The sequence below is a fragment of the Oryzias latipes genome, chromosome 1 (assembly GCF_053564925.1).
Source record: "Oryzias latipes strain Hd-rR chromosome 1, Olatipes_Hd-rR_3.1".
In the NCBI taxonomy this organism is placed as follows: domain Eukaryota; kingdom Metazoa; phylum Chordata; class Actinopteri; order Beloniformes; family Adrianichthyidae; genus Oryzias; species Oryzias latipes.
Window position 1 is genome coordinate 4778638 of NC_136237.1, and position 14934 is coordinate 4793571.

The 14934-nt window shown below is 42.8% G+C and overlaps 3 long non-coding RNA genes across 3 annotated transcripts; 1 reads left to right on the forward strand and 2 right to left on the reverse strand.

Annotated features, from left to right (window-relative positions):
- Positions 1–2317: 2317 nt before the first annotated feature.
- On the reverse strand, positions 2318–3065 carry LOC144993822 (uncharacterized). Its single transcript, XR_013657088.1, has 2 exons — positions 2643–3065; positions 2318–2565 (listed from the first exon to the last, which is right to left on the reverse strand). It is a non-coding gene; the product is annotated as an uncharacterized LOC144993822 (long non-coding RNA).
- Positions 3066–7197: 4132 nt separating this feature from the next.
- LOC144993821 (uncharacterized) lies at positions 7198–7664 on the reverse strand. The gene is made up of 2 exons (XR_013657087.1): positions 7523–7664; positions 7198–7445 (listed from the first exon to the last, which is right to left on the reverse strand). It is a non-coding gene; the product is annotated as an uncharacterized LOC144993821 (long non-coding RNA).
- Positions 7665–7770: 106 nt separating this feature from the next.
- On the forward strand, positions 7771–14276 carry LOC144993823 (uncharacterized). Its single transcript, XR_013657089.1, has 3 exons — positions 7771–8906; positions 10732–10937; positions 11502–14276. It is a non-coding gene; the product is annotated as an uncharacterized LOC144993823 (long non-coding RNA).
- Positions 14277–14934: the final 658 nt, after the last annotated feature.

Consider the following 14934-nt stretch of genomic DNA (forward strand, 5'->3'; position numbering starts at 1 on the left):
AAGTCATTATGAGACTCACTTCTAAATCCTTTAGATGTGGAAAACATTCTGTAGCTGGTCCCTTTTGCCTATTCAAGTCAAATACATCGCTGTACTTCTTTTTACTGGTCAGGGTTGGTTGCTTTCTAGGTCAATCCTAAATTGCAAACATGTAAAACATATTTGACGGTGCACAACGCTGTTCCATATTTAAGTTAAGTGGTTGTGCCTGACTTCTCGGATTTACAAATATTTAATAAACAGTATATTTCTCATTTCCAAAATTTCCAAAACCACTAATGACATTTTACCTGTGTCTTCCATTTATAACATAGTACAAAAAACTATGTTATATCACGGCCCAGTTAATACTCGATTCTGATTGGCTTAAGGGGTAGACTAAAAAGTGATATACCACACGTACAAAGAAGTTCCACTCACAAAGCCCAAGTGTTCTAATATCAATGCGCTGGCCTAAACAGCAGTTGTCATTCCAATTTTTAACATTTTAAAATAATTTTAAAAAAGCATTTAAAAAAAAAGATAGGTTTTTATAGCTTATTCCACAGTTTATACAACAGAAATACCGTAGAAAAGATGAGTGATTTTATAGTTCACTTGAACATATTTGCTTAATTTGATCATTTTGAAGAATGGGATGCAGCGGAAGAGAAAGACAGAAAACAATCAAAGAAGGAGGAAATAAGACGACAAGGAAGAATTGAACTACCTAGACTTTGTTTCTTTGAAACAAACTTTTGCTTCAAACCAGAGGTAAAAGGTTAACTTTCTCTCTGAAAAAATACTTTTTTTAACCTATCATGACGATTAGAACATTGATTTCCTTTGCCGCTGCAGTCAATGCTGTTACAATGACAGTGTTGCAATACGTATCAAAAAGTCTGTTTTTGTGAAAAGCGATTTAAACCTAAAGCTAAAATTGATTTAAAAAACATTGGTTTTGTAATTGACCGTGTTACAAGCAGGATAATGGCCTTCGAATTTTCCATTATCAGAAATGAACAGCCTTCACGAACGCTTTATGTCGGACGTTTCAGGCTTCCACGTTGTAGGTTAATGTCTGATAATGGACACCTCGTCGGGCATTAACTCTCATTACATATCAGCCACATCTATACAGAGACCTTTTAAACAGAATTACAAACATTTCATCAAGGCATACTTAATTTTACATAAAATTTTAAACATTAATGTAGTACAGTACATGCAACGCTTTTAGGTCTTTATGGCAGTAATGTGAACCAGAGTAATTTTGCAACTTTACCGCCTGAATTAAAAACAAATAAATAAATAAAAGTTTTTCAATAATAGACAATACTATTATAAAATGTTTAACAAAAATAACACCTTGGATTAAACAGAAGGTTGCATTTTCATCTTTAAGCTGCAGTTTGTAGAACTACACTTCTGTATCATAATGCATGTTTACATACAGTGCACCAAAGAAAATTTTCAGCAACTGGACTCCCAACCTTGATCTGTCCCACCATTTTTTTCTCCAATATGCAAATATAAAAATATTATTAAATATTGGGAAATTCAAGCCACAATCAGTGTTTTAATGGTGCATTTCATAGTCAAAACAAACTTATTATTCACTGCTAATCCCCTTTTTCAGTCCCTATCACAAAAAACAAGCTAAATCTTGACTGTACTCTGTCAAGCCTCAGGCCTCTTTGTCCTGGTTTGTTGCAGGTGGTCTTCAATGAGCAGGATTCATCTGCCTCTATGTCCAGCTTGTAGCGACTGATCTCGCCATCCAAGGACAAAAGGGCAAGCACCATTTTGGGATACGCACAGAACTCAAATCTGACAGAGGAAGTGGATAATTAGAAGTGTGATGAGCATGGCAGGTTTTCTCCCAGGTCCTGTCCATCTGACCCAGAACTGGACCCAGACTGCCTCTTACAATCCACACTTAAGCTCGGAATGAAAATACATCTGGTTGACGGCCCTTTGTGTTACTGAGCCAAATCCTCCTCCTGCTGGTTGTACATTTGACTGCTAAAGAGATCAAAAAATGGCTGATGCCACCCAGGTGCAAGGATGATTGTTTCTAGTACTAAAGTGTTGGAGCACAGTTTTGAGAATTCACCAGCTAATTTAAACTGATTTTAAAGGAGAAGTAAGAATATGTTTTAATAGGTGTCAAATAAGTGTCCTCAAAGTATCTGAGACTATAGATTCTGCTGAGGCAAAAAGAAAAGTGCTTTGTCAGACAATGGTTCAGTGGAGCGATGGTTGTTTGCTTACATGGGTGTCATGACTGGCTAGGCAGACCCAGATGCTGGAACCCGGAATGATGACAGGAGGTGAGTTATGGCAAGAAGTGGGTTTATTGATTCAGCTGGTGATGTAATCTTGGTACGGCAGGGAGGCGACGTGGCTGGAGGGAGTCCGGGGATCTGAACACCAGACGAGGACAGGAGGTACCGCTTGAGGAACCGGACCGTGGCGTGAGACGTGGCTTGATGTTCGACCAAAGGCTCCACTGAGAAGGTGAGTTTCAGGAGGGTTTCTGCTCGGCGAATCAGCTTTGCCGTCCACTCGTGGGAGTAGGTATTCCTGGAACAGGACAAGAGGTTCGTGAGACGAAGACGAGGGATTCTTAACATGAGACGAACAGAAGCCAGACTAAGCACCATTAGAGGCAACGAACTCGCGTTGAATACTGGTCCTGGAGCTCCTTATGAAGATCTGGCAGGCTGATGAGTAGAGTGGCGGCAGCTGCGGTGAATTAGGCCAAGCAGAGGGGAGAGGGGGAGGAGTCTGACAGAGGAACCATGACAGTACCCCCCCCTCAACGACCGCCTCCAGGCGGTCCAGGACGGCGATCAGGATGGGCCCGGAAGAAATCCTCGATGAGGGACGGGTCCAGGATGAGAGAGCGGGAGATCCACGACCGTTCTTCAGGACCGTAGCCCTCCCAATCAACCAGGAACTGGTGTCCGCGACCCCGACGACGGATGTCCAGGATCCGGCTCACCGTATAGGCGGGGGCGCCGTCGATGACCCGGGCGGGTGGTGGGGAAGCGGACGGCGGGCACAGAGGACTGTCCTGAACGGGTTTGATCTGCGAGATATGAAAGGAGGGGTGTACCTTGAGAGCTCGAGGGAGGCGTAGACGGACACAGGTAGGATTGATGATCTTTTCAATGGTGTATGGTCCGATGAATCGAGGAGCCAACTTGCGGGAGTGAGCATGTATGGGAATGTTGCGAGCGGAAAGCCAAACCCTCTGACCAGGCTGGTACGTGGGTCCCACCACCCTGTGACGATTGGCGATGCGACAGTTGCTCTCCTTGGTGCGGAGGAGAGCCTCTGTGGTCTGGCGCCAGATGCGTTGGCAACGCTGGAGATGTTCCTGGACCGAAGGCACCGCCAAATCGAGTTCCTGGGACGGAAACAGAGGTGGTGAGTACCCGAGGGCGGCTTCGAAAGGTGACATCCCAGTGGCAGAGGACGTGTGAGTATTGTGGGCATACTCAATCCAAACGAGATACTGGGACCAGTCTTTGTCGTTCTGTGCCGCCAGGCAACGTAGTGCCGCCTCCAGTTCCTGGTTGGCCCTCTCTGCTTGACCATTGGACTGAGGGTGATAACCGGAGGTGAGGCTGACCGTGGCCCCTAAGGCAGAGCAGAATGCCTTCCAGACATGGGAAATAAACTGGGGGCCACGGTCAGATACTATGTCCATGGGGATGCCGTGATGCCGAAACACCTGATCGACCAGGACTTGGGCCGTTTCAGTGGCTGAAGGTAGCTGGGCTAAAGGTATAAAGTGAGCCATTTTGGTGAACCGATCTATGACCGTGAGGATGACGGAGTTACCCTGAGAGGGAGGCAGTCCGGTGATAAAGTCCAGAGCAATATGCGACCAGGGACGGCTGGGAGTAGGTAATGGGTGGAGCAGACCAGCAGGGGGAGTATTGGCGGATTTTGAGCGGGCGCAGGTGGAGCAGGCAGCCACGAATTCTCGTACGTCCTTCTCCATAGACGGCCAGAAGAACCGACGCTTGAGCAGGTTCAAAGTACGTTGGACCCCCCCGTGGCATGAGATTTTGGAGGTGTGGCCCCAGGACAAAACTTCAGATCTGAGGGAAGTGGGGACGAACAGAGTTCCATTAGGACAAGGGGCGTGACCAGGTTCCTCACCTTGAGCTTGGATGACACGAGTCTCTATATCCCAGGTAAGGGCTCCCACAATGCAGGTGGGAGAAATGATGGTGGCGGTGGTTGGTTCGGAGGAGCTGTACTTGCGCGACAGGGCATCAGGTTTGACGTTACGGCTTCCGGGTCTGTATGTAATAGTGAAACGGAAACGGTCAAAAAACAAGCACCACCTTGCCTGTCTGGAGTTGAGTCTTTTTGCTGTCCTCAAGTATGCCAGGTTCTTATGGTCTGTCCAAACCACAAAAGGATGTTCTGCCCCCTCCAGCCAGTGCCTCCATTCTTCTAGGGCCAGCTTGATGGCCAACAGCTCCCTGTTCCCCACATCGTAATTTTGTTCTGCAGGTGATAGCTTCTTAGAGAAAAAGGCACATGGTTTGAGCTTACCGGTTTGGGGCTCTTTCTGAGAAAGTACAGCCCCAACTCCCGAATCCGAGGCGTCCACTTCAACCACGAATTGACGAGAGGGGTCTGGTTGAATCAGGATGGGAGCAGAGACGAATAGTTTTTTGAGTTGATCAAAGGCTTCTTGAGCTTCCTGGGTCCAAGTGAAATTCTGAGAAGTGGACGTGAGACGAGTGAGGGGTGCAGCGATACTACTGAAGTTCCTGATGAACCGCCTATAAAAATTAGCGAAACCAAGGAACTGCTGTAGTTTCTTACGACTATTGGGGGGTTCCCAATTGGCAACGGCATCAATCTTTGCGGGATCGGGTCGAATATGGCCTGGTTCAATAATATACCCCAAAAATTGGACATGGTCAACATGGAATTCGCATTTCTCTGACTTGACAAACAGTTGATTTTCGAGTAGACGAGTGAGAACTTGACGGACGTGCTGTTCGTGTTGGATCTGGTTCTTGGAGTAGATGAGTATATCGTCCAGATACACAAAGACAAAACGATTAAGAAAGTCCCGTAGGACGTCATTTACGAGTCTCTGAAAAACGGCGGGGGCGTTGGTCAGCCCAAAGGGCATGGCCAGGTATTCATAATGTCCGAGTGGGGTGGTAAACGCCGTCTTCCACTCGTCCCCCTCCTTCTTCCTGACCAGGTGATACGCGTTGCGTAGGTCCAGCTTCGTGAAGATTTGGGCCTCCTGCACAGAGTCAAAAATAGTGGATATGAGAGGAAGAGCGTACTTATCTTTCACCGTGATCTGATTGAGCTCTCTGTAATCAATGCAGGGGCGTAAGGTCTTGTCCTTTTTCTCCACGAAGAAGAATCCTGCTCCAACAGGTGATGATGAAGGTCGAATGTGACCCAGGGATAGGGCCTCCTGAATGTAGCTCTCCATTGCGAGTTTTTCCGGTCCAGATAGATTGAATAGCCTCCCCTTGGGGAGGGTGGAGCCAGGCTGTAAAATTATTTCACAATCATAGGGGCGGTGAGACGGTAGAGCGCAGGCCTTGGTTTTGCTGAAAACTTCGTGAAGATCATGATAGCAGGCAGGGATTTTGTCCAGATTAACATCAGAGTGTTCAGGAGACAACTGAGGAATGGAGGGGATAGCAGAGGCAAGACAGTTTGCCAGACAGTAAGAGCTCCAATTGGTGATTTGACCCAGACTCCAATTGAATTGAGGATTGTGGAGTTTTAACCAGGAGAAACCCAGGATTATGGGAGTATGAGAAGATTGTGTGACGAAGAACTGGATGTTTTCTCTATGATTGCCGGAAGTGAGTATTTGTACGGGTTTGGTGCGATGGGTAATACGGGAAAGGTGTTGTCCACCTAAACCAGAAGCTTGTACGGGAGTGTCCAGGGGTTCTGTGGGGAGGTGTAATCTAGTGACGAGATCACGGTCTATGAGACTTTGCTCTGCCCCGGAGTCAATGAGGGCCTCGGTGATATGAATTTCGGACGTAGTAAAGAGTTTGACAGGGATGTAGAGAAAGTTAGCCGTAGAGTCAGCAGAGGAGTTTTCCCTCCGCGGCCTGTCGCCCGACGGGGGGTTTTGGGAGCTTAACCGCAATCTACATTGTGACACTAAATGACCCTGAGCGCCGCAATAATAACATGAGCCCTCCTTGCGACGTCGCTGACGCTCCTCTGCCGACAATTTTGAGTGTCCCACCTGCATGGGCTCTTCCAATGTCTTGGGGTCAGGGAGTGAGCCTATTTTAGGTTGTATCCTGCCGGGGAAATTAAGAAAGGAGTTATTATTTAAGGTTTTGCAGTGGTTCACGTGGCGGTCATTCTGTCTTTCCCGGAGCCGAGTGTCTGACCTGAGCGCGGCAGATACCAAATCCTCAAATGTTTTAGCCTCCGGCTGGGTGCATAAATGATCCTTAATTGGTTCGTTCAAGGACTGATAAAACACACCCTTAAGTGCTATGTCCGGCCAGCCGGCTTCTACAGCCAAAATGCGAAAATCGATAACATGGTCGCTAACTGACCGATCATGCTGCTTTAAATGTAAGAGGTGCCGGGTGGCTTCTTCTTGTCTGCGTGGCTGATCAAAAATAAGACGAAATTCCTTAATGAAAAGTTCGTATGGAAGATGAGAAATCGGGTTGGAGGCAATGAAGGCTTGGGCCCATTTGAGAGCTTTGTTGCGAAGTGAATTGATGATAAGGGTAATTTTACTGAGATCAGAATGATAATACCTGGGGGCTTGATGAAATATTAGCTGACACTGTAGAAGGAAACCGCCGCAGGCTTCTACGTCACCGAAGAATGGTTCCGGTTGGAGCCGGAAGTTTTCGGTAGTCTGGATAGCACCGGAAGCGGAAGCGGGGATGTTGCCGGAAACCGACGGGAGCGGTCCTGTAGCAGAGTTAGCATAATGCCCGGTTAGCTCAGTGAGGGTTTGCGTGATACCTTGGAAACGGCAGATCAGGTCCTCTTGAACAGCAGTTATACGGGACATGGAGCTGTAGAGGAGTTCTAGAAATACTCCTTGCTGGGAGATCGTGTGACGCAGATCCTCCGGGTCAGCTGGGTCGGGGTTTTGGCGAGTTCGTTCTGTCATGACTGGCTAGGCAGACCCAGATGCTGGAACCCGGAATGATGACAGGAGGTGAGTTATGGCAAGAAGTGGGTTTATTGATTCAGCTGGTGATGTAATCTTGGTACGGCAGGGAGGCGACGTGGCTGGAGGGAGTCCGGGGATCTGAACACCAGACGAGGACAGGAGGTACCGCTTGAGGAACCGGACCGTGGCGTGAGACGTGGCTTGATGTTCGACCAAAGGCTCCACTGAGAAGGTGAGTTTCAGGAGGGTTTCTGCTCGGCGAATCAGCTTTGCCGTCCACTCGTGGGAGTAGGTATTCCTGGAACAGGACAAGAGGTTCGTGAGACGAAGACGAGGGATTCTTAACATGAGACGAACAGAAGCCAGACTAAGCACCATTAGAGGCAACGAACTCGCGTTGAATACTGGTCCTGGAGCTCCTTATGAAGATCTGGCAGGCTGATGAGTAGAGTGGCGGCAGCTGCGGTGAATTAGGCCAAGCAGAGGGGAGAGGGGGAGGAGTCTGACAGAGGCACCATGACAATGGGGGTTATTAAAAAGGGGGAAGTAAAAAATACACAAGTTTAGAATATTGTTTAAGGCAAAAATGCAGACTTGGGAATAAATGAAAGTTCCCAACACTTCCTTTCTTTAGGTTGGGTTTACATTTAAAAAAAAGGAGTTTGTAGCTTTGACATTGAGACATGCTTTAAGCTGCACAGCAGGTAGAGATGAACCCACCACATGTGGCTTACTCAACCGCATTTCCTCTTCAACAGGAAACACTTAAAGCTCATCCCACCAAAACACAAATATGAAGGTAGGAAGGGAAGCTTGAGATCAAAAGGAAGAGAGCTGCAGAAAAAAGATTAATGCTGGAGGAAAAGACTGCATGACTTTACCAGATGTTTACACACTACCGTTACAGCTAGTTTATTGTCGCTAACATGAGTTAGATTTGAATAAAGGTGAATTTGCCTTCATAAATCAAACCAAAACAGGTCAGTTGCATGAATATTTCAAAGGCTGAACAGTGTAATAGTATCAGGCTGATACTTATTATAATTTCACTAAAGCGTTCAAAATATTGCAATCAGTTGGCACAGTGTACTTTATAGCTTTAATGGAACTAAAGTACAGGAGTTCTCACTAATGCATCAGAATGGCTGTCAACAGGCTTTCAGCGGCTGCAGCATAATTAGAGCTCTGTCACTGGTCACTGGATGGCATGCTTCCCATTCCACTGAATTACAATTCTGTCAAGTGTCTCACAGCACTTGCAAAGCCAGCAACACATATCCCTTTCTAAAATGTCAAACACTTCATGCACTGGGCAAAGTCAAAAGTCTTTCAAATCTGATCGGCTATTGGGAGACAGAGATGTTTAATTGTTCATCTAAAATAACTTAAAAGGGGAACTGAGAAGTTAAAACCCAGATTTTGCAAACTGTCCACTCAAAGAGCAGCTAAACAAGTGTTAGTTTTAATAAAGTCATAACTGTACCTCATTAACAGCACTGTGAGATTGCCGGCTTCTTTGAAACACGCCTCTTAATGACCCCCGTGGGACAGATCATCTGAATATGCAACAGTGATCTCTTTATGCAGCTCAGCACACTCTCAAGAGCTTGTGCTGAATTACTAACATGTGCACATGCACCTTTGAAAACCTCCCTATGCAGACATGCACTGGATAGCAAAGCAAATTTGGAAGACAACATGAAGGCTAAGAAAGGCTTGTCTCCTAGGAAACAGATATTTTCAAATTTCATTCTTTAAGGTAAGGAATGCTTTTACATTTTGTCTCTAAAAAAACATTTGCATTTGACTAAATCTTTTGTGGACTTTTGTTCTTCTGAAAAAAAAGCACAAGTACCATGGATTTCTCTTATAAAGTTTCATTTACTTGTATTTTAAAATACACGCACCACATGCAAACACACACATGCTGTCCTATTTTTCTGCCATCATCAAAAGCATGTTGGCCTTTTTTCAAGGTCATTTGTGTTCTTACATTACAGGAAAGACTTAAATTCTACTCTGTGATGGCATCTTGGCAAGCTTGTTTAGCTCGACTTACTTCTGCAAAAAAACAACGACAAAAAAAAAAACCTTACAAGCAGAAACCAAACGGTGCATGTTTTCAATGCAAATTGGAATCCAAAAGAAACTCAGACATACACAATGCAGGAGCAGTGATGTAGATGTGGGCTTCAGAATGAAATGCAAAGACAAGCACCGCAGTTCTAGTTGGTATTCTTTCTTGTTATGCCATGGACCAAAGAGGAAAATCCAGGAAAAACATGCTCAACATTACCAGAAGTCTAAACTGTCTTTGTCAAATGAAAAAAGATAAATAAAAAGTTTCACGTATTGATATCAGTTTCTTGTCACATGCCTGGGCTTTTATGAAGGAACAGGAAACTAACAAAATAAGATGAGTTCATACAGCGAGGTCTTGTGGATGTTCTTGAACAGAAAAGCAGTAAACACAAAGTGTTTCCCTAAATCCTTACATCTGCCATTGGCAAACAGCACGTCTCACACAAGCAACCCCACAAGTCTGCTCAGCCTTTTGTCTCGGTCATAAAGCAGAACTTTTGATGTGCAAAAAAGAGTGTGCTGTCTCAGTTTAGTTCACAGGGAAATCCTGCTGAAATCTATTGTACACATCAGTGGTACACATTAGTGTGATAACAACACGTTAAACTCTCATCCTGTTAAACTACAGCCCAAAATTTCTTAAGACAATTAGTTATTTGTGCTGTAGAGGTACTTTGACGGAAAGTGATTTGTTTGGAATGTCATCCAAAGAAAAAAGCATACTTCCTTTTTCAAAGACAATTCAGACGCAGTTTTTTGCGAGCCCCCAGTTACTTCTGGTTTGGATTTCGAGGGGGGTCCAGTTCTCATACACAGTAGATGATCCATGTGCTAATCTATGTCTTCTTTTAGCCAATCCACAACTTGGAGCCTTCTATTCTTTTTACATTTTGCACTAATAACTGCTTTCTTCTTACTGTAGAATGACATTACTACTATACATGTTCTATTTATTTTTTATGTTCTACATGTGCTATAATTGATGTTCAGCTCAAATTGTTGTATATAGTCAATAACATTTCTGTTTGTTGAAAGTCTCTGTCCCGTCTTCTATTATACACTTAATTAACATAAAATGGTGTATTTCCAAAATTATTCCATAATCAAAAATCTTAAGGTAAAAGTATTGGTATCCGTTTAAATATCTGCAACACTAGCCATGTAATTATTTGATTTTGGATCAATATCCAAATTCCCAGTATCACCAACCCTTATTTTTAATCAGAATCAGGGGTCAGATGATCTTGTCCATGTGTCAACAGCAGAAAACAGGTTTATAAGGACATTTCCAACAACCTGTGTCAACTATTTTAAACAGAAACCTGAGGAACTGTTATGTATTATCTGACTTATTTCACATTGAGAGGGGGTTGGGGTTGAGAGGGGGTCTATTTTTAAATTATTGTGCTTTATTTTGGTGTAAAAGACTTTGTTTTCCATTAAATATGAAAATGTCTATATAAATAAAGATTGATTTGATTTATTTATCCATTATTTTGCAGACCTACTTCTTTCATTCTGGATCAGGAACACACAAACACAATAGTCAAGCAGCAGTTTTGGATCCTTTTTTGTTGGACCAAAGCAAAGAAAACTATGACCCTTCTCTCCAAAAAGAAGAAAAAACAAAAACAGACTACCCACCTAAAAGAATCAGCTGAGGAGGAAAAGGAAAGGCGATTATGGGGTTAAAGCTTTTATTCATAAAGTAATGCTCAATGCTTCATCTGTGATATGTTAGAAAGAGTTCTGAAATAACGTTAAGTCTTCTTACTTATTAATATGTGCTTCATCTTTGTCATTTAATTTATTAATGCTTAATGATTTATTTCAATGATCTGCATTTGTGTTGGTAAAGCACAAAGAACTGATCGGAAGTGAAGGGGTTAATGACTGGATAAGGATCATTTATGTGAAGAAAATAAATACAAAAAAATGTTGAGTAAAGCATGATTAGGGATTATATATAAATGTGCATATTCCCACACCCTTTCAGGCACTCCTTTTATGAAACTTAATATTTAATGGTTTCAATGTCTAATGCTCAGTATGCTTAAGAAGTTATAGGTCTGTTTATGTGTATTTGTATGCATGTGTATGTATATTTATATATTTTCCAATCAATTCAGAACTAAATATCCCAAATTTGATGTATCTCTGTATAGATAGAATTTTTTGGTTTTTGTCTTTAGTTTTATTTTTGTTTTGATTGCGTGACCTAAACTATTTCCAAATCCAAACTGCCCTTTTATCTGTTTTTTTGTCCATCCAGCCCTCTTCTACAGCTTACCAGCAATGGTCTGAGCAGAGATGGCCCTTCACGGGATCCTCCATCCAGTTCCAGGTTGGACACAGACCAGACTACCCCGTGAAGAGAACCCATAAGCTACAAAGACTTTTTTAAACACACTTAGATTCCCAGACACATGCAACAACACACCTTCATGCTTACCTTTATTTTGTTTTTTTTATTATTCATATTAAAAGTACATCACGTCCAAAAAACGTCTTTATCTCCGCTCTAATTTGTAACAGTCCTTTGGCTAACAAATGTCTGCCTTTCCCCTTTTCACCCCGTTTACATTTTGCAACAATTCCAGCGTGTTTCTTATTTGTTCCTTTTTAGGGTTCTTTTGTGACCCTTTTTTTATTTTCTCTCACTCAATATGCACAGCACCATCAACATGCTTCAGTCAATATGCTTCAGCATTTTGGTCATCTGGAGAGCCTGTATGCATGAACAGCTAAAGGGTTCTTTTGCAATTCAGCGGAGATCCCCGTGTTTTGTTTTGCTTTTAACTCGAACCAGGGTTGCCCTGTTTGTTCCACACCAGAGGTCCAAGCTTTTACAATTTCCAAATGTAGCAAAACCATCCAAGGAAACAAACTCTAGTGAAGGTGAACTTCTCTGGTGTTAAACCACTCTTAGCATAATGAAAAGTACTCTGTCTAGTGGATGTTCAAATTCTACAGCTTGTTTAAACTCACAAAAATCCAAAATAAAAGGGAGAATAAAACCATATTAAAGCTACAAGTAGCATTTAGCGGGCCCGAGCACGTGCCACCGCCTGGCACGAGCGACCGCCCCGTGAGCAACGCCCTGCTCGAGCCATTCTCGTTGTTTTTTCTTGTCCATTCTGGAGCTCCAAGATAATGTTAACATGACAGCAGCCTGTGGGGGGGGGGGGGGGGGGGGGGGACTGTAATCTGTTTCCTTAAAGGACAAAGACTTATGCATAAAGCATGAAAAAAATTCTTAAATCTAAGCCTCGTTTAGACCTGCTCAATTTCTCATCAAGTAGAAGAAGGTTTTTATCAGATTAAGAAACAAGCAATGATGATAATTGCTATCACTGTTCCTAAGAATGAGAACAATAGAACTCATTCAATTTCCACTACAATGTCTAGATGAGTGTCAGCTATGTCTGATAACTTGGCCAATTAGCTGGACCGGGATCTTGCAAAGTGCAGGTGGTTAACGTCCAGTGTGATGAGTCTGTGGACGGCAACAGTACAGCATAGCTTTTGGTTTCCACAAGAGAAGAACTCCTGACACATCTGCCCTAACAGACAACTACAAGAGGAGTTGAAATGTATAATACGGTGAAGGAGTTTTTGTGCAGAAAAAGGTACCATTAGAAAAGCCAGTAGCAGTGACTGCAGACAGGTTTCATCACTCACTGTAAGCTGTAAAGCTGACCCAGACTTTCCAAAATGTCTGCATTACTGCTGCGTCATTCACCAGTAGGCGTTATGTGCAGAAGTGATTGGCTCTGGACATATAATGACTCCTATTGTGAAAATCATAAAAAAAACCTCAGCTGCAAAGCAAAACAGAACAGGATTTTTAAGGTGCTATTGGTGGAGATATCTGCTGAATATGGTGAATATGAATATGGTGAATCTGAACTTGTATTCTTGACTGACATTACTGGAAAACTAAACCACTTGATCTGCGAGCTGCAAGACATTGGCAAAACTATATTTTTTTATTGACCAGCCTGCCTGAGCCAGTGTTTTTCTTGTGGGGATCTTTTCTGCCAGGGCTTGCCGGCTTGGTCAGTGGATGTTGCTGCAGTTGTCTCCCTTGCTGGGACAGCTGGAGTTAAACACAGCAGCCTCACGGCTGTGAAGTGGACCCCGTTGCTGTCCCAGTCTGGATGGGCACTGTGGTGATGTTCCAATGTTCAGGCTGGCTCCTGGTATGAAGAGATTCCCAATTACCATTTCCTAACTGCAGAGCCAAGGATGTGTTTACATGTTTAGGTCAAAAATGTGATGAACAGCTTCATGTTGTCTATTGATGTAAGTTTAAACCTAAACATGTTTCCCTGTTACTAATCCAGTTGATGTGGTTCTCCACCTGTGTCTAGGTGATAGAAAAGCATTTCTTTATATTTAGAGCTCTAAGCAAACAAACAGTTGTCTATATAAAAGAGCTTTTACAATTGTGCACTTTTAGCAGGTCTCTGAATACATGTGACCAATGTATAATGGATTTTCACAGACTTTGTTTAAAACTGAAGGTGACAGAGACTTTGGAGAAGTGGCTACATTATTCTGGACTTCTTTGTTTCATCCACAGAAGAGTAAAATATGTGATTGATTTTGAAAAGCTGCTGAAAAATGTATCTTTTTAAAATTGCAATTTCTAATTTGGGTTTTACATTTTGTGTTCCATTTTTTGTGATTTTATTAGAAAGATTTGTTATTTATTTGGTGTTTAAAGGTGGTACATATTGTATATACACAATCTTCTTAGAGACATTTGCTATATGTTGTGTTTGTTGTCATTGTAGTTTAATTTCTTTGGATGTATAGAAAGGAAATGTAGTTGCAGCATTGATTAAAAAAGCATAAAAGAGACATTTACTGTCTGATGTTACATCTGTAGGAGTGTACTGAGGCTGGGTTTTGTTTTGGAGCACATTCATATGTTTTGTTTGTAAAAAAAAAAAAAAAGATAAAATATAAAGTTAATTGTATTTTGGATGAATAAAAAAGCAATGATTAGTGCTAAGTATGTATAAAAGACAAACAAAACAAAGGAAATTGCTGTATTTTAGTGTTGAACTAGGCTTTCTAACTGTTCTACTTTCTGTCTGCCACTCCTGGCTAATTTACATGTGAGCACACAGCCGGGGGTTGGGGGGGGGGGGGGGGGGGGGGGGCTAACTCCACTCCTGCAGCAGGGGAGACTGAAGAGAGGCTTGAGGATGTAAGATTGAATAAATAAAATCCTAGAGTTGACCAGTTCATTTTATAAATGTAAATATTTTTTATTTTGGTGCTGATAAACTAAACAGAAGTTATGATAAAAATATTTGCTTGAGTCAAAATGTCCAAAAATTTGCTTTCAGCACAATAGGGTGATTAAGGTGGTTAAATGTTTCTCGTACGTATAGTGCTGCTTTTCAAACATGGAGCTTTGTAGGACGCATCTAATTCTGAAATCTCAGCTTCCTGAGACAAACGGCTGATTTCCTATGAAGCTTGATTATATGATCATGCTTCATGATCATTTATGAACATATATAGCTCGTCCAAAATTGTCATATCCATGGGTTCAGAATGTCAGTTTCATCAAATCTATTTAATTTCAGTGAGATCAGACAAGGAATGTGAACGTGAGAGCAACATTTGTGCATGGCGAGATACCCAACTTCGCCGCTCTGTCACGACCACACCCCCGCGTTGAAAGATTT